This window comes from Varroa destructor, unplaced genomic scaffold (genome assembly GCF_002443255.2).
Source record: "Varroa destructor unplaced genomic scaffold, Vdes_3.0 BEIS01000001.1, whole genome shotgun sequence".
Lineage (NCBI taxonomy): Eukaryota > Metazoa > Arthropoda > Arachnida > Mesostigmata > Varroidae > Varroa > Varroa destructor.
Window position 1 is genome coordinate 44,219,930 of NW_019211454.1, and position 18,567 is coordinate 44,238,496.

The 18,567-nt window shown below is 42.1% G+C and overlaps 2 long non-coding RNA genes across 4 annotated transcripts in view; one reads left to right on the forward strand and one right to left on the reverse strand.

Moving 5' to 3' along the window:
* The window catches only part of LOC111243217 (uncharacterized), a 35,930-nt gene that overhangs the window by 1,981 nt on the left and 15,382 nt on the right, over nt 1-18,567 (forward strand). Inside the window, exons 2-4 of one of the 3 annotated variants that reach the window (XR_015319366.1) lie at nt 1,648-1,872; nt 2,974-3,157; nt 3,339-18,230. This is a non-coding gene — a long non-coding RNA (uncharacterized LOC111243217). Of the gene's footprint in view, nt 1-1,647; nt 1,873-2,973; nt 3,158-3,338; nt 18,231-18,567 lie in introns of those variants that run through there. The other 2 variants (XR_015319365.1, XR_015319363.1) reach the window with 2 other exon arrangements.
* On the reverse strand, nt 14,154-17,972 carry LOC111243216 (uncharacterized). The gene is made up of 5 exons (XR_002670371.2): nt 17,838-17,972; nt 17,528-17,590; nt 15,734-15,861; nt 14,655-15,333; nt 14,154-14,293 (listed from the first exon to the last, which is right to left on the reverse strand). It is a non-coding gene; the product is annotated as an uncharacterized LOC111243216 (long non-coding RNA).

The following is an 18,567-nucleotide window of genomic DNA, read 5'->3' on the forward strand; positions in this document are numbered from 1 at the left end:
TTTTCGTTAACTAGATTTGGCCAGTGGCCCTTAGTGCCATATAGGCCCCATAGGCATATTAAAATCATAAGTCCTATGCAGTATCCCGTTGATCGAAACTTTCTCGTACATGATAAATGCTAACACCTCAATGAGCCCACCTACTGAAGATCCAGATTTTTCGAGAGAAAACCGCACATATTATATTTTACGGGTGTTAAAGATTCTGAAGCTTGTTGTCCCATTCAGCAGAATCAATAGAATCTTTCATTGATATTCTTGTTAAAATAATTACTCATTCTAAATAGCTAACGCAGCAGAAAATTATTGGTCCGACGCAGGCGTTAGGGGTGACCTTGCCGCTCCTCGACACTCCAGTACTTCGTATAACGAAGAAGAGCTTCTCCGGGATTGCAGTTGTTATTAACGCCATTTGCTTGAGATAGACAAAGTGGCATTAATTTAAGGAAAATATTTCCACATATTGTAAGTTGCAAACGTACATCCTTTTTCATTATTGCACATATGTTCTTTTATATTAAAGTCTCTCCATGTGGTTTGATGTAAGTAATTTTTGCGATCGGAACGTTATGCGTATGGAATACTTCCATGTGATTATCTTACATTATTTATATAGATTTTTCTATGGATCTTAGATTGTCCTGAAAGGCGAAGAAGCGAAAACGCGAGATGGTACGTACTTTGTGGATAGCATGTCCTAAACCCCTAGTAAATTCAACGATGACCTAGAAGTAAGGGCTTAAAGGCAGCGTCACTCTCTGACCTTTTTATCTCCTCGACTGCTTGCGATTGAATATGTGGGGGATTGCAACGCGTTCCAACGAAAGATGTCTCAAAGGCTCGAATCTGTATTTAGTCCTAAAAATCTTGTAAGCCGGGGCACGGATGACTACATGAAATAGTTAATGAGTCCTGTTCGTTAGCATAGGTATGAAAGAAAAAAAAAATGCAATACAATAAAAGTAACTTCTAATCTAGGTAGTTTACAAGTCGGCCTGTCTAGGTCCTTAGGTAAGCTTATCCGTATGCCAATATCATATCCCTCACGCGAAGTAACACCGAGCGGTTAGCGACGGAGCAAAGTCGACCAGGCATTAGCCCCCTAAATAGAGTCATTTGATTAAGTCACACGCAGGGAGAATGAAGCGAGCTAACTCTACAAAAAATATAACGGGAGACAATTCATGCTCGATAACCGTAATTATCTGTATCACATAAATGAACCTATTACGAGTCGTTTACGTCTGCACTTACTAGACACCAAAGTCCGCTCTCTCTTAAATCGTATCCGGAATCGTTGTCGATCGTCTTAGTTCGTACGTTATCGTTATTATTTGGCCATCGTTTAAGGTGCCCAGCTGATGTAATTAGGTATCTACAGTAATGTTTTGTCGAATTATATTTCAGTTACTTCTAAGATGAATAAATACCAGTCGTACATCGTTACGAAATCGTTTTCGGTAGCCGACCACGTTCAATGTCTGTTTCGTCGTCGGTGATGGTCTATCACGCTTAGCAGCGAAAATTAATGGGTCTATGTTATATATGCGTGCCTTGTTGCAATAATCTTTCCCGGGGGCGGTACATTTAAATAGGCCAAAAGGTTCTGAAAGTGTTATGACGCAATGCGTGACACTGTGATTTCAGCGGCTTACCGCAGAAGTTTTTCTATCGCTTGCGCGGGTGCTACAAGAGCTTGCCGAAAATAAGGCCAACGTAGAACTAGGCACCAACTTGTGGAAGAGCAACAAAATCGACTGCCGCACACGGCCGCAGGATATTTTGAAGAAATTTGGCAAATGGAAGGTTTCGTATTGAGAACATCAGGCAGACGCGAGGGCGCTCTCAGAGACTACCATACGACACTCTAGGGTACGTTTCGCGACTGCTTCGAATTGAAACGATGCTGACTAAGCGTTGCATTCTACCAAACAGGTAATGTTCAGGTTGTTACCTACAGAGTATGTCAACAACTTCCCGCGCAATTGACAGTTACTACATTTGATTTCATTGGATGTAGAAGATGTAGAAGAATTACGCCAAAGTTGTTCGCATATGGAAAAGTAAAATGCACTCAGAGTAACTTGGAGGCGTTAACATCTCAAACGTTAATGCTACACACATGTAATCTACCGAGTAGCACTTTTACTTTTCAAGTTCTGTCTATATCGATAGTAGGAACCTATGATTATTTTCGACAGTTCAGAAATGGAGCCTTTCCATATTGTCGGCGAGGAAGACCGCGTGATTGGTCGTCCTTTCTTTTGTACTGTAGCTTAATTCTTCCAAGTTCCGATATGATGTATTCATTGCGCTAAAAACAGACTGCACCTTGTCGTTGAATTGGAATTAACGTATACTTTTGAAACTATTCGAGTATAATTAAAGTGACCAACTTCGCTCTCTGGCCTGTTGTGTTGTTTGGTGTTTCGTAAGGGCCTCGCATGCTTCTTGTAGAAAATTTAACTTAATGGAGATTCATTGTCAAGGCTGTGCTGCGCGTAGAATAGAATTGAAATTACTACATTTATTTGATATTATTATTGCAAATGAATGAATACTCCGATTTATCTCACCTAGCCTTAGATTTAGGACAAATAGAAGATGCAGAAGGCGGAGGCAGCTCTCAATTTTTCAGGGGAAACATTTGACGTCCCCTAAAATTTGGTTACAAGCCAAATATTGGCGGTATAAAAATGAATGTTTGAAGTACATGTGATAAGGCTGCTGAACATTATTTCAAATGCTTAACCCCTGTCCGCACCGAAATGAAGTGTGTCGACGTCCAGTTTCGCACCTAGACCATCCTATCTTACGTCTCTATGTTTGGCACGCAATCACGTTTCTGCTGTACTATCATGCGGTCATATGATGGCCGTGGAGCGGTCTACTACGACCATATATGTATTTATTGTATTATATAGTGATGTCGCTGTGTGAAGTATTTAATGCTATATATGGTGCTTCTTCTAGGAACGGACATTTCATCACCTTCCCCATGTGTATAGACGTCGACCCGTCGTCCACCCAAACATGCTTAACTCTCTAACTGCAGTTTCATGCGATATCATAAGTTTTCCGTCGACTAATAAAAACCAATTGTCCGCTGTGTTAGGCTCGTTATCGAGTTGTCATCACCTGTCACAGTTTGAACAAGGTTGGTCTCTTGTTGTTTCTGTAGTTGTTGCTGTTGTCATCGATCCGGTTTATATTATGCTAACCGAGCTGACATTAGTTGAATAATACACACGTCCACTTATCAGATCCGTGTGTCCCTTACGCCAACAAATCGCCAGATCTGTTAGTTTTTGTTTGTTTCTAATACACACATATTACAGGACCCGAACGACTTCACTGCGACGAGCTGCCATCACGTCTGCGTGGTCGCATCCTGCGCAGGCCACATTACTGCAGCGCCGTCAACTGTTGCTTTGTTACGTGTGGTTGTCACTGATTGTCGCCGTCAAACGCCACATTCGATTTTTGTTGAGCGAGGCTGTCTTCTTATGGTGATGATAATTATGGCAGTGAAACTGGTCAAGACGAGGACGAACGAGGAGCGTTGAAACGACAAATATGTCATGGACTTAACAGAAGCAATGATAGCGGCTAGAGCCCACAGAAAAAAAAACGTGCCTTTGCATCAAAATACGTTTCTTGCTCTGTGTATATACATAAAGGCGCTCGAACTGATAACCAGCCGAGCGCGCGACGTCCTCCGTGTGCTGATGCTGCTGTTGTTACCCATGCTGCCCCTTCTAGCGAGAGAGGCTAGTGATTTCATGATAGTTGAGAAGCTGATAGTTATTCTTCGTAGTATTTTATAAAGCTACCAATGCCCTGAAGCAATGATATGGCCGCTGCTAACTGTGGTCGTGGAGGAACAACTGCTCGGCTGACAAAGCTGGTGCTTACGACGCTCGCAGCTGGTAAGAAACAGGTAAGTGGCAACGCTGGTACAACAACAGCGGAGAAGCAATAATCACGCGATGGAAGGAAGAAGCCATGCAAAAAAGAGCGAACAAGAAAAGGGGGCAAAAGCACAAACAAACATTAAGCAGAAGTGAAACAGCAGCGGCAATAGAAATGATTGGAATTTCAAATAATCAACGACCATAGGCAACAGGAAGTGACCAGGAATAACGACGATGGCGACTACAGCCATGAAGAAAATGAAGTGCCAAACGACGAAGGCAGAGAAGGTAGCAATGCGAGCAGCGTCAGTAGTGAAGCAGATAATAATAGTAGTAGTAGTAGTAGTAGTAGTAGTAGTAACGTGTTTGTTTACTAAACCTTAGGGCGGTTGAAGTGGCCTCGGCCTGAAGAAACTCGGTGTACGGTTTGTTTCGTTTCTGGACCGATCCATTCTTCGAAATAACGTCTCGAACTCGAAATATCCAACTACTAAACTATAATAACTTTTGTTATTCGTTCATTCGACGATATAATGTCCTGCCTTAAATATTTAGCAGTTCCTCTTGCGTGTGTAAAACAACGCCGCCTACGTCTGACGCCATTTCTGGTCGTAAGGTTTTGAACTTGTTCATTTTTGATGCTTCCCAATTCGTCTCGCTATCGTTCTCACGAAAGCTTATTTGTCCCTCTCCCTTTTCTGGTTAGCTTGCCGCTGTTGTTCTTGTTGCTGCGGACATTGTTGTTGTTGTTGTTGTTGTAACGTGTTGTGGTGCGATAGGAGTTTGTGTTTGCGTCACACGACCAATCAGGACAGCAAATGTCAATAGTATGTTATTGCTGGCTTCCAGAATCACAACGAATCAGCGTTGTAACGCGTCGACATGTGAACTTTTTTTTTGTGTTTTCTGCCGCTGATGAGGATGGCGTTTATGCTAATAGGGTAAGCAGAATAGCTTCGAACAATGTTGATGTTTGACCGTGGATTGGTCGATGCGATGGATGAAAACGCGGAAATCAAACAAAGTCGCATCTAAGTTATGCTAAAGCAGAAAAAAGAGTGAGACTACCGCGGCTACGCGAGGGACAGACAGAATGGATGGGAGGCGCTCAAGCGGCTGGGATCCTTGTTTATATATAGTCGTTGAGTTGAAACAATAATCATTGGCTTGGATGGTCTGACGTGGGCATTGGTGTCGCCGTCGCGAGAGTCGTCTTCCCTGGTCACTCTATCTGGACACATAACGTCCGCCGACAGCGGTTCAGCGCGGTAGACTCGTTTCAACCTGAATGTATAGCCCACGTCTCGATATGAATGTTTAAAGATGTGGTAAGCAGACGTAGCGACCAACTGCAGGCGCGGTGTACGTCTCTGTGCGTATGGCATCTCTGTTACGAGTAACCGCTGAAATCGGCTTCAGCTAATTCAACAACAGCCGTACCCATTGCAAATACGATAACGACAGTACAGAAACTTAGTTAGATCCAATGCTTTTATCAACCTTTGTTTGAACAACGGTTACCTACTACGTAGGCATAAATTGTAAATTTTGGACCCTTATTGATTATATAACCTGGTGAAATTAATGAATGTTATGATAGTAACAGTATCATCAGTTTTATTTGAATAAAATAGAATCTATAAAATACATTGCTTGTGGAACGTACCGTAACGTGTAAAAGCAAAGGGTTAAACCGAGGGACGAAGGCCTGATTACGCAGCTCAAATTAAACAATAGTGGACGACCTGCACACACAACCACGTGATCGAAGGCCGTTTGCTGCCTTCACTGATCTTTGCCCGTATAAGCGCATCCGGCGGCCTACCCTCACTGTATGAGTACAATTAGGTCAGTCCGGAATAGGTTGACCTAGGTGGTAAATTGAACGTCCGTTTAAAACTGACGTAATAGAACAGTTCAGCCAGTGTAGAACACGCTGCACGCCTTCATCATTCCTCAAACTGACACCTGCAGACGTGTCATTTAGCGTCTAAGGGCCTTGGCTGTACTTAAAATTGTGCCTAAAATGTTCGTTTTGTATTTAAGGTTACATTAGTGAGGAAAGCGAACGGAAGGTAAAACGTAGATTCATGCATTTTGTATGTTGTTATGTTGAGGAAATCACAATGGCTTAAATTGAAAGTGTTACCTCATGACTGAATTGCTAAGAGTTTCCCTATGTGATAATCAAGCAATCGTCCGTGGCGCATAAAAGGACAGAACGAAACCAGGCGCACCCAAATATATGAATGAGTATTATACGCGCCGCCTTTGTTTCAATATATGAAACAGTTTTCATTGAGCACGGCGAAGATTTCCTGGACATTTCATTGACTCATATAGGGCAGGCTCAGTTGTGCCGTCTGCATATGAAGCGAATCCACATGGTGTCTCTTGTGAGCCGATTCTCAATGGGGGCTTGGAAAGACAACCGGTCGGCGACCTTGTATTTCACAAATCTTTACAAAGACTACTACAGCGCAACGATACCACTATTTAACTTGCTGCTCGTTCTGCTGCCTTCTAATACTACTCCGCGTGAGGGAGATTACCAGCGTCGCGCATATCTCAGTTCATATTCTGGTATAATGTTTATATCTACTATATATATATATAAAGCTCTGTATGAATAGTCGCCTCCTTTGTCGTTCAAGCATCCACTGACCAGTGGAGCGGTCGGAGTCGCAGTTTTAGACATTTTGTAGCATTTCGTTTGTTTCGGCTTCCCAGCCCGCTATGGCCAACTAACTAGCCATTCAGCTAACCGACGGATCGTCCGCCCCCGCCACACAAACTGCTACTGTCACTGGTGATGCTCAGACGATAGCGTAACCGCAGTCCATTTCAGGATCTCGTTTTGGGCTATGATCTTAGCAAATCTTTCAATCTATATCGTCTGCTTATCAGATGGCCTTTTTCACGCTGGCCAACAGCGCGCCACGCAAACGAATGTTTCATTTGGCACACAATGCCCAATTTAGAATAGTTCCGAATGCGTTGAGTGACACTCTCTTGTCACCCACGAGCTGCTGCCATTCGATGGTAATAGGCTCTCAGTAGTAATTTCCGCCGGCGGGTAAAGGCGTGTCGGTGACCACAAGCACACCTTACGATTCCGTCTATCAGCCGAGTGATTTGGATCTGAGTAGACGTAGCTGTTCCGCATTATAGTCACGTGAGCAAACTTTTTCATTGGACGACAAAACGTTGGCGATGTCTAAACAGGTTTCAGCTGTTTGTTACGAGAAGCGTGTCCACGTTGTTCGTATCGTACCAGCGTGCTTAATGGCAGTAGCTTGCGTACCAAATACTTAATCAAACGCCTGGGAGTGGCCCACACATAGTGATAGTCGCATGATGTAGCTTTTGGTCTGCGGCAAGATACCGGCTGGTTATGTGCGTGAAAAAATATCGTGCGTGATATTGCTACTAAAACTAAATGATAGACGAACAGGGGGATTAGCGTCGGTTCGTGTGGCATTTAGAGCGTACGTTTACTCGATTTAAATTGGCCACCGAAGCTATACCAGCGTGGTTTGACCAGACTGAGTTTGTTGCGGATGCCGGAACTGACATGGTGAGGTATCCAGCAATGTATATATACAACATAAAAACGTATTTATTTAACAAGTACGCTACGCACGATGCGCACCAAATTGCCGGTCAGGTCTCTGTACCTCCGTCTCATTTACGCTCATATCGACCACAGCGTTAGGGCAAAGCAGGGAGTAATCCAGCCAATGGCACAATAGATGGGGGTAGAAATACAGAAGTTATAGTTTATACGACAATACCGACCTGCTGTCCCATTGATAAGAGATTATTTAAACAGCGGATTATTTTCACTTACAAAAGAAAAAGATCGGCGGAGCGCTGACTACACATAAACAATATGTACGCTATGCACAAAGGCCAGCTGCCACAAGTTATGGCACGATTACTATTTCAAAAAGCGTGTTAGGACGTTAGCCCTGGACGATTCCGTACTGTTTTGAGTCTTATGCCCTGCGCTGTTGGTGATGATTCTGACGCAGGCCAATATGTCACTCTGCCTAGGTACTATTCGAGTTGCGGAGGAAGAGAATGCGACAGATGAAGGAATTTAGTGCGTGTAGAAGAAGTAGCTTATTTATTAGCTACTTGGGAAATTTGTTGGGACGTTCGTACACTATAGGCAAATAACCATATCAAACTTGTTGCCTGGCAAATGCGGACTTCCATTAATGTATAGGAAATCAGGTAAACACTATGTTATCGATCAGGACCAAAGTGCTAGCAAAGAATAGCTCTTAACTGGGAACTGTGGAGTGTTTAGATTAGCTGCCGAGGTAGTCGTATGCCAGGTATATCGTATTTACGGATCAAAATGTTCTCTGAGTATCAACATCTGCCTTTATCCGACGACAACAGCGACGACGAAGTTGCCTTTGCCCATGAAATGAATCCCAAATTATGTTTTCGAATGGAGCTATTCGGCGGAAGATATGACCTATCAGCAACGCATTAGCCAATCTTAAGTCGTCATGTGCCTAAGTGACAAGTTTATATTCGCGCGCGATATACATCAATGGAGGCAAATCCATGCCAGCCAGAACAGAACTGGGGCTTCCACATATAAACACGTACATATGGAATGAATTATCAGGTGCTGAAGGTTAGACATATTATGTAGGAGTTTAGATGGTGTCAGTAAGAAAAATCGATAGAAAATACATTGGAGAGTTTGAGTCTTACCTTAAAAAGCCAATGATCCAATCCAATATCGATCTACATTTAAACTTTCCATGTGATCGAGCAACGAAACAAGAAGCTAGACCCCCGTCTCCTAAATTATGATTCAGCAAAGCAAACGGTTTTGCGGGTATTTCTGCTTATCCGATAAGGTACGTGTTTGCTGTTTATTAGCTTACTCATGACATAAGCTGAGGTGGATTGGCCTTTCTTTTGTTTGTCTTTGGCATTTCTTTTGTTTAATCGTACCTGTCGTACATAATTTACTAGTGCAAATATAGCAACAGACAGTCGTTGGTCAGGCTTTCTCGGTCCACAACATATCATATATGCCTTACACACATGTTACCGTAATCCTACTTCAAGCTGAAGTAATTTTTATGCATATCCGACTAGCAGTAAGCGTTTTCGAGATTTATAAAAGAAAGCATATTTGGGAATAGGCAAACGATGTTCTATATCTCAGGGAAAAGTGTGCTTAAACATGAGTCAAAACTACAAAGTAAGTTCAAAGTTTGAGTATTTTAAGGTATATGCGATTCTAGACCTGCAAGTGTGTCAAAAGGTTCTTAAATGTTGCCGCTGTTGATCAAAAAAAGGGTCGCTCACTCTCGACAACACTCCAAGTACAGTATCTTTGTAACGGCTTCTTGCCGGTTTTCTAACAACCATTTAGTTCGAAAGTAGATGAAAGCGACCGATCCCACATACTAGAACACAGAGTGGCCACAGCAGACATCGTATTGATTTCATGCAGAAAGCTAGTCAAAATAGCTTGTCGTCAAGAAGGCACAACAGCGTAGAAAGTCGTCGGCAAGCGATGCGGTAACAGTTACCGTAGCTAAAAGTATCAGGACCATTTGCGAATCACACCAGGCCACCTATTGAGTACAAGGCAAATTCAACACGTTCTGCAAAAGGCTGCGCAGATTAAAAATAGCATTTTGTTAGAATGAATGGTTTACTATTGGTCCTGGCTGATAGCATAGCACAATGCTGTCCGTTCGTAACTATCTATGTAGAAGATAACGATATTCAACTATATAGTTGAACCAACGCACTTTTATGGCTTCGGCTGAATAGGGTTATTGCAGCTGCTGGTTCGAAGACGAGACTAATTGTTCTTTCAACCAGTATCAATGTTTACGGCTAGCCCGAGTAATTATAATCACATCGTAACGTACGGCCTAAATATGGACGGCTTGTCCTGCAACGAACGCTGTTGCACCTTTAGCCACTGTGAAGCCTTAGACAAAACATTGCGCCTTGCCATGTAGCCAGCTTGTTTCAGCAGGAGTTGCTATTCATCGACGCTTGCAATGTATCGCGTTGTACAGTTATGCGAACAACGTTAGTGGTCAACGCTGGGGCAGAAACACCCGTCTCTTCTGTAGTACATGGATGCCAAAAAAAAAAAAGCCGAAAGCGAATGCTACCTACGTCACAACTGTGCTAAATTGTCTCTCTAAATGTTTTACGCCTGGAAACGTTTCATTTATGTTCCCACGTAGATCCCTTGCAGGAAACCTCTTTTAAACGCTATTTTTTCTGGATCACCTGTCTTCATTGTACTAGTAATCCATCACGAGTGCAGTTGCGGATCGAAAGCTTCAACCTATCTTAAAGTAGATCGGGGCTGTGGAAGTAATTATGTTTAGCCAAGGTCTTTGTTGCTGGTAATAGTTGAACGGCGAAAAGACTTGGCCGAGCAGTAGCGCCAGACGCGTTATAGGGTCTCCAGAAAACCTACTACACAAAGCGGCAGTCGGTAGAAGTAATATTTATTAATGAATTACCCACTCTATTTGGGCGTTGCTCGTAATAATGAAATGCGACTGCTCGGAACAAACTCCTCCACGGTAGTTCCATCTCGAGAGTCTGGGGCAGACCAGATCTAAAGCTGCATTGTCTGGCCTAAATCCTCTAAGCGCTGACATGTTTGCTTCGAATAAAGGGCATGGGAAACTCTTAGCGCGTTAGTGCCTTTCGAATCGTCATATTGTCATCGGCTATCACATTGGTCAAAATTATAAGATAGTTAGGATAGAATTAAAAACATTTTTTTTCGAAAAGGTAACTTTATATTTAGGACAATGCCTTCTTCATTGTCACCTTTAGCTATTTCGAGTTCAACGTTGCCAGTACTGTTTTCCTGTAAAATAGGACAAGGCGTTCTTCTGATCGGAATTGTCAAACTCTACCGCTTTGCAATTTTTTAGAAACAGCACATAATAACAAATTATATGGTGGTACTCACCGGCTTGAATCGAGTAAACACAGAAAAAACGATGCTTGAAACCGTATAGCTATCGGTAATATTAACATTATGTTACACACTTCAATTACACGAATATCATTTTCAACAATCCTCTTGTACAATGGATCAATTTTTTTTGTTTGGCAGTAAAATTTTGGAACCCATTGTTTATATACGATCTTCTATTGCTGTTCAGTCGTACATGCCGGGTACAAATCGCGAGGTATTACTTCTAACTCGTGGGCGTCTTTGCTGTCGTTCCGGAAGCGTGCACATTTACCATCTACCTAGTACAAATACCTAAATACCTCTAAAATCACAACAGAAGCAAAAAAAGCAAAAAATAGAACTTGTATGAATTATGCAGCACGTACGTACAAGGCCCCAAAATAACCTACTCAAGGGAACAGCTTATGTAATCCCAATTGTACGCTGGATATATCTAGACGAGACTACTGGCTATGATACCAAAATACTTAAAATTAAATAACAAACAATATCATTCATTGAAGCAAAAAAGATGTCGAAGCGTTTACTACCAGCGGTAAGAAATCTATCAGGTGAGACGAATCATGCAGCGGGATAGACCATGAGTAAGATACATAGCCCAAAACAGGAGAGAAATCTAACTCTATAGCTGGATACGCCTTGCATTAGTTTATAAATTATACTTTTACACCTTGTTTCGTTAATAAATGCGAAAAATTTAATCCATAACTGCTCTGTATGCTGCTCAATACATTACTACGTATTAGGTGGCGAAACTTTTGCTACTTAATCATAGAAAAGCATCGAAATTACGCTACGTAACTACAGCTAACTACGCTCATGAGTCAAAATGTCCCTCTTTATCTCCCTAGCTAGTAGAGTACCAAAGCACTAGACCAACCTATTTTTGTTGTTGTTGCCAATGCAACCTGTGTTGGTGAATTCCCGCTAAACTTTGAACTGGCAAGTCTCTCAAAAAACATTAATCAACAGCCTGAAGAGGACCTTTACCGGCTCACGTTGTAAGCCGAGATCACGACGGAAGGCCTTTTCTCGCTGTCGGTCACATGCTGGCTGTGGGCTGGTGCCTACATTTTTTAGAATAGCTTTTTTCCTTGTTCGGGTACGTGTGCAAAAAACACCCGGTAGGGATTCTGTTTTTTTGTTCGCCCACTCCCTCCTTTCTCTTCTTTTCTATGGTGCGGCAACCTGGAGAAGACGGCCACGTTCTGTCTTGCGCATACAGATAGGCGCGCAACATGTGAACACACATTCGCTGCTTACGAATACACGGCTTGTGAAATATTTATCTGGGCCTTCGAAAAATAGATGGAGTTTTGGATCAGCCACAGAAAAAACGAGAAAGACGCCAGCGTATATAGTCGTGAATTTTCAAGCCATGCAATCAACTGTGTTGCTGGGCCGTCGACTTGTAGGTTGACTTCGTTGGTCGATCGAACCGTCGCAGCAACGAGCGCTTGCATCATTTTTTCTCGAGGAAGAGAAATAGTCCAAGGAATCCAGACGAGAGGAACAGAATCAGTAGTACGCTGCCTGCCTGCCTGCCTGCCAACGTTATCAGTAAGGCAACAGGCAGACCGTGCTACTATTGGACGAGAAAAACCTACTAAAAAATGCGAGTGATCAATAAACGATAACGACAGACTGGAGCGGTAGGCCAACCTCTACAACAAATCCAAAGTTCCCAAGTTGCATTGGACGATAAGTTACAGAAGTTCGATTTCGGCCTCTAATGCAGTCCTAGTTCTGACGCAACTGCTAGCGATGGCAGCGTACAAGGAAATGATCAACGTCGTGCAATGGCAGCGAAAGTGAACTAATTACTAATGTATAATTAAGCTTAGTAACATGGTTGGTTTTTGCAAGAAACGCTTATCTGACTTATGTGTGAATGTAGCGACCTCGAACACGAGGAAATATAGTAGCACTATGAGAACATTGATGCACCGATGTACGAAGGGTATGTACACCTCTGAATTCCTCTGCTGATGAAATCATTTAGAACTGGATGTCCTATGTGCGCACGGGGATCGTCGACTTATGAAGCTTTTGCTTTGTAAAACATTCAAATAGCTAATACGAAATGTCGTTGATGGGTAAGAAAATGCTAACACGAGGCGAGGTAAAAGCAACTTTAGATTCCACAGAAATTTTGTGTCTTCCATTTGAAATTGGTCTTTTAATTAAAAAAAAGTATGCCTAGTCTAGGATTCATCTCGCGCTTGGAGCCTACACTATCGTTATTATGTGGAGGCTTAAGAAAAAAAAGGCAGGAACCGAAAAAACTTAACAATGGTTCGCCAAAATGAGCAAGGCATACATCGAAGTTTTAGGTCAACCCTAAATCTTATAAACACAGCCATAGAAAGACAAGCTCGTTTTTATAGTAGACCTGACACGAAAACTGAATAGGAACGGATACAGGTAGTTAAGAGCCGATGCCGCACGGAAGAGCCTATCGGTAAGTAGTAAAGGTCATCTGGGTAGAGAGGTGCTCGGCGGCTTTCGGAACAAGTTGACAACAAAGGTCGACCAAAAGATCAAACGATGATATATTTTTGGCTGTTGGTAGAAAAATTGCGTGTTATCCGCTAGCGCGTTGTAGATAGCATTTACAGGGCAGCTGTCGTCGCAGAGGTACAAATATCAAACTAAAAAAAAGACGCCATTACAGCAGTAGCAGAAGAGACGGATGGCAAACACGGAGTGGCTACCCAGGGACTAGAACTAAGTGAACGTTGCCGCCTGGCGCTGGTAAACCAAAATAGCTAAACTGAGAACAACTCACGTGTGTAACTAACCGAAACGCGAAAAACGTTTCACCCTATACCGTAAAGGTACAATGAGATTTTTAACTACGAGCACAAGCTATCTGTATGTATCGATATCTAGAAATAGAACTGCGTCGTCATTGATACGAAAATGGTTCTTGTTTACTAATTTCGAGTAGTATAAAATGAAAATTAATTTATACGGCGGCACTGGACGTATAAACCTGTCTAATCTCGCCGATAGAAAGCCGTACAGAGCCACCAAGCGAAGGAAGTATAAGGAAGATTAAAAAAAAAAAAAAGTACAACAACGTTTTACAAGCAATCCAAAGACACTTTTATTGGCTATATCTAACTCTTGAACGTTAACTGTAACAGTGTGTGCTTTTGGAAAAAAAGATATAGCAATAATTACTCTAGTACGTTCATAGCATACTTTTTAATGCATTGACTAATGTGGTGAACGGAAGTTAACTTAGCACATTGGAAAAACTTTAGTAAGCCAGGGGTTTGCAAGCGTCGCGTCTGCCTGCAATCATTTTTCAAATCTTCTTAATGATGTGTCAAACCGAATCTTTCTTAAAGAACCAACGAACGCCATCAAGCAGCTCCTGTAATCATATTAAAGGCCAGGGCGCAAATGGCCAAACTGAATGGTTCGAAAAGGACCAATTTTGGAAGCAAAAAAACAAGTAGGCGCAGATTGAGGAGCCAGTACGCATACGCTAAGTACAGTTCTAAGGGGAAAATATAACATATAAATCGTAAACGTAATGTATTAGTTAGACGATCTTATTTTTTCGTAGCGTTCTATTTGTGGCAAACATATTTGTGTATACCGTCCGTCCTAACCATTTGTAACTATCGTGCATGCGCGAGTTAAAAACGTTAACTCTATTTGAAATTCGCTCAAGCTAAATGCATTACTATAGGAAAGTATATTTAAAAGTCTCAATGAGAAGCTCTACTTACTTTACGTCACGGTCACAAGCAGATCAGGCGACATTAGTTAAACTAACAGTTCTCTATAACTGTTCCAACGCAGATGCCCATGAGTGGTAATTTCGTAATGAATCTGTAATATTTCGCAGCGTTCTTTATGCGCGTCTGTTGGTAGGGTCAGCTATGGTCCCACCAACAGACAAACAATTTGAAACGTAGCAACAACGCTTTGGTGAGGTCATCAAGCACGAAGCCAGTCAGCGCCAGAAGAGGCGACAGGGCAATCGAAATAGCCAAAGTAATGAAGTGAAATTAATATTGATCGGATTATTGAAATTTTATGCTGAGAAAAGGCAGAAAAAAGCTTTAGTCTTCCTGGGCTACAGGCTGAATACGATCTGTCACTTCCCCTGCCCAGTTTCCCAAACTTGTTCAAGTGAAGGCATCGAAGGCGGTTGGTGCCTTCTTCTGTCCGAATCATCACGAGTGCTGCGCTGTTCGTACGCAATCCAAGACACTGTAGCCTCGCGACTAGTGTTCAAGCACGTTCCGCAATGCCAGTCGCTGTTAATAATGATAGGGCACCTCAGCAGGTTTTTCCCTGGGATTTAGTTGAAGGAAGTGCACGACGGGACGACGATAACACACTGCTCCTTATCGTGGTAAATATTCGGAGCGAAGCACTTCGGTGACGACCAGGCTGAAGGCCCTGTAACGGAGGAGCGCTGAAATGATCACTTAGGGTGTTCAATTCATCTGTCAAGACACAACACATAACCGATCAAAAATGGATAGTCTAATAGGAGTCTGTGCATAGGGAAAGTGGATTCGAAGTTAGGCTAACAACCGAAGCAGCAGCAGCAGCACCTGTACTAACTTATTTGTTTAGAAGAGGCCTATATTTTTGTACCTGTACGACCTATGTACTGCCCGACTTAGGCCGTGCTTCCGCGTCTCCGTCCCCGGGAATATAGGTGTACCACGCTCCCGATCAAATTTTAATACTGCCATGCAGAAAATTTACATATTTTTGACAAGATTTCGACGAATGATTATGTCATTGAATTAGCTATAGTCCAGTTCTTACCACTGGCTAGCATACGTTTTACCTTTTCCCGTTATTGTAAGTTAGATATTGAACGACAGAAAATTTCCTCTGCCAGCGGACAAGGGCAAGCATACATTACAGAGCCCGTCGTTGCACCCGCACCAGTGACCCTTAACCGATCGATGGTAACTGGAGGAAAAAACAGACAGAATTGAGGAGGACAAATTTTACTTTCGCTATGATAAAACCGCCAACGCCAAACGCGATAGCTGAGTCAACTAATCGTCTCCAAAGAAAGCGTTATTCCACAACGGAGCAGTTAGCTCTATGACCCTATGTGTCGAGGTCTCCAAAAAAGCATTAACGCATAATGGTGCGTATGTACGACACGCTTTTACTCTTGGTAGGTCTTTAATGAAATCATTTTGTTACGGTTAAACCTTTTGCCGGCACGGCGCCAATAATGAACGCGTCTAATGCTCAATAAGCTAAGCCATCGAGATTCTTATAGACTAATTAGGACATGTCCTATTAGCTTGGCTTCCGTCATTGAATTGACAAGGGATGACGTTGGGACTACGTCGCATGTTGCCAGCACAGAGTTATGCTAGTTGGCAGGTAATGTCCAATGGTTTACTGTACTAAGAATAATGTAAAAAAGACCTGTGCAAATAAGACGTGACGCTCACTGATGTGGTTTTGTTAAACCCCGAAGCAAAGGAAAACAACACGTAATTAGATTTGTTCACGGCGTGTTGCAGATAAACGCTGATAAATACGTCTCGTTCGGCATCAGCGAGAATGCTCTTACATATAGCATGCAACTTTAGCTGTTGATTCTGTCCATACGGCCTGATCGTAGGCCTGGTATTCGTATGACAATGTTTCTACCTTTCACTCATGTTGGTAAAAAACTTACTCTTGGAAAACAAAAATGTTGGAATGCTATCTTGTACAATATTTTTCTTCTATTTTATAGAGTCATTGTCTTTATTTCGAAGACTGTCAGAGACTCTAGGCTGATCATGATTTGTTGTTTACTACTTAGTGAAGATCAAATTGTTAATCACCCATAAAGCCTAGTATTGGAAAGAAGTCAAGTGACATAGTTTTTAATTCTTCAATTCCTAAGACGCTTAGTATAATATATTCATTTTTTTTTTTTTATTGTCACAGCTCATTCAGTTCTGGCAATGATCATAAACTCCCCAATATTTCAATTAGAAGTGAAAAATCGACCCCCTTTGTTGCTGCGGCTCCCGGTTGTCTTGCTTGTTGCCCCGGTTGTGTGGGGCGGACCCCGAAAGCAAACGAAACTCCGTTTGCTTGCAGTTGTATTGTGGGGTGTTACGCCCGATAATATGACGCAAGATGCGTAAGCGAACATCAGAAATAGATAAGAGCGAAAATAAATAGATAGACTAATAAATACCCAGAGATTAACATAGTGAATTGCTGAGATACTGTGGGGTTTGCAACAGAGCAAAAACACCAACTACAGCGACGTACGAAAATTTACGATTTCTGCTAATACGCATTAGTTATCACCTCGATCATTCTATGACGGCTCGCCTCATAGCACTGATGACAAAACCAATAAACGAGTCGTTTGTTCTCGTACCGATATTCATAATCCCCGCTCTCGTGGTATTATTACATAGCATGTGTCTTCAGAGAAGAGAGGTTGAAAAAATCACTTAAAATCAGTAAATCCGACATACTGATCGATCTAATTGTCGTAATCGATACGATGCAGACAAAATGATCTAGATTACCCGATGATCGTTTAGTATGCTGCAACGCAGGACTAATCACGATAATAATAGCGAAAGGCATAATGCATACACGTACGTACCTCGGACAGCTGGAATCCTCCTCTGGCTCCATAATACCCTTAGTATGCAAAAATTATCATATTCTAAATAAACAAAAGAAAAAGAAAAAAGCATCGTATTGTGACGACAAACAGAAGACGCGAGGTGAAATAAAAAAAAAGTCATTGCAGGAGATTTGAAACACACAAATATATTAGTGTCAGACGACTCAAGATCGAATGGATTGGAAGTACAAAAAAGGCAATGGAGACATAGATTCGACTGTCTACTGCCTCGTGTCCAACAATAGATAAATATTTGCCGAGAAATGAAGTTATCTTTGAAACTTACCGAGACAAGTAGTCAATGAGATTTGTGTTGTCAGCTCCGCATAAACCCCTTCGTTGGAAAAAATATAGTGTGGAAATATTTTTTAAACTGAATAATGTACTTATTCGCTAACTCACGAAACCCTGGCTTTTTATGATCTTACTGCTTTCAGTTTCTGGACGTCTGGTTTTTTGCTTAGGTATACCGTCTCAAAGTGCAAAGGGTACTAGCCAGAAGCTCTGGGAAGGCTCAACTTTCATGGCTCGTAATGGCGAGAAGGAGTCGAATTGCTTTGAGATACTTAAAGTAAGCGATCTGCGATCTCATGGCCAACATCTCTATCGCGCTCTTTTAAAGACGGATTAGCGAAAAGCGTCGCATAGCATTGACTTACTAGGAAGGCAATAGGATGCGGTACGTATAGCAGAGATTTCGAATTGAATTGATATCATTGTCCTTACTAACGCGCGTATTGAGCAGGTCCTCGAGGATAGGACATCTAGACTTAACCCTGAAGAATGAGTTCATTAAGATATGGCGACGCTGCTACACGGCGCACATTAAATATCATGCTATCTATGTAATGAAGCTAAGAATTGATGTTCTCAAATAGAGAAAGTTGACCCTTAGCTCTGCCATGGCAATCAAATGTTTGAGAAATACAAATCGGCTATCTAACTGAAAACCTCAATTATGCTTGCAAAGTAGCACGAATATCTCCCGTGCCACCGTATAGAATACACTAGAAGAA